Genomic DNA, 1,608 nt, shown 5'->3' with positions numbered 1-1,608 from the left:
TATGGTCATGGGGTCCACCACCAGTCACAGTAAGGGCATGGGGTCCACCACCAGTCACAGTAAGAGCATGGGGTCCGCCACGAGACACGGTAAGGGCATGCGGTCCACCACCAGTCACAGTAAGGGCATGGGGTCCACCACGTCACAGTAATGGCATGGAGTTAACCACCAGACACAGTATTCCACTCAGGAATAGGAATAGTATTCCACCTCATATAGTACCTCAGGAATAGTATTCACCTCAGGAATAACATTCCTGAAGAACACAGGCTACAATTCACACAAAAACTACCAGAAATATATGCAGAGTATATAAAGACAGCAACGAACTCTGAGCACAACCCAGGGACTGAGAATTTAGAGAGTCAAAGTAGCAATGTAGAAGGGTATAGTGTCGAGGTACACAAAAATGAAGGCAATATTGTAGAGCACACTGGTGATATGAATAAGGAGAGAAAAAATGAGACGAATGAGAACACAAATGAGAAAGACGAAAGCAACAAGGAGAAAGATAAGGGCAATACCGAGAATGAATGCAGAAACGAGAAAGTTGGAACAAAAAACACAGAGGTAGCCAAGTCGTGCACGGGTACAAACAAGAATAATACAATCACAAATGAAAATATTTGCTGGTATTATGCAAAAGGACAGTGTAGATATGGGCCCAGAGGCACGGAATGCTCATTCATGCACCCACGGAAATGCCGAAACTGGTTAGGGAAAGGCAGATGTCGTTTTGATACAGAGTGTAGATATTTTCACCCTAAGCTATGCACACTCTCAGTCAATGAGAGGAAATGCTACGATCTTCACTGCCCCGATTTCCACGTCAGAGGTACACAGCGCCATATAAGAGAAGAAGTCCAACATAATAGCCCTGAAAATTTTTAGAGGCAGGTACAAACAGAGGGAGAAACAGACAGGCAGAAACGTGGCAGGAGTACGGATGGAGAGGGGGAAATGCCCAAGGCTGGACTACAGTTCGTCATCAAGCCCACACATACTACACCCCCCAACTACACAGAGACTACCACACTCCCCAGTATCACTTCCAAAACTGGACAAACCATTGCCACAACAACACACCCTGGGTCAGGGTAGAGAGGAGGGAGAACTACCAAAACCTTCCAGAAGTTACACACAATATGGACAATCATTCATATTTGCAAACATTCAAGGTTTAAAGCCAAAGTCAAGAAATAAAGTTAAGTTCATAAATGGCCTTCTATTAGAGTCAAACTCAATATTTGGGGCATTCACGGAAACTCATACAAAAGATTACATGGATGGTGAAATCTGGATTCCAAATTATAATCTATATAGATGTGATAGAAAAACTAGGTCAAATGGAGGAGTAGGTCTGTATATTAAAGAAGACCTGGTATGCACAGAACTACTAAATTCAACTAATGAGGTGGTAGAGGTACTTGGAATGAAGGTAGAGAAACTAAACCTAATTATTATTCTAATATATAAACCGCCAGATACAACGATTGAGGAATTCACAGAGCAGATGCACAAAATAGAGAACATACTTGACAACCTAGCAAACCCAGCTCCAGATATTATCTTTCTTGGAGATTTCAATTTACCGAGTCTAAGATGGAG

The sequence above is a fragment of the Procambarus clarkii genome, chromosome 47 (assembly GCF_040958095.1).
Source record: "Procambarus clarkii isolate CNS0578487 chromosome 47, FALCON_Pclarkii_2.0, whole genome shotgun sequence".
Lineage (NCBI taxonomy): Eukaryota > Metazoa > Arthropoda > Malacostraca > Decapoda > Cambaridae > Procambarus > Procambarus clarkii.
Note: the sequence above shows the minus strand (reverse complement) of the source record.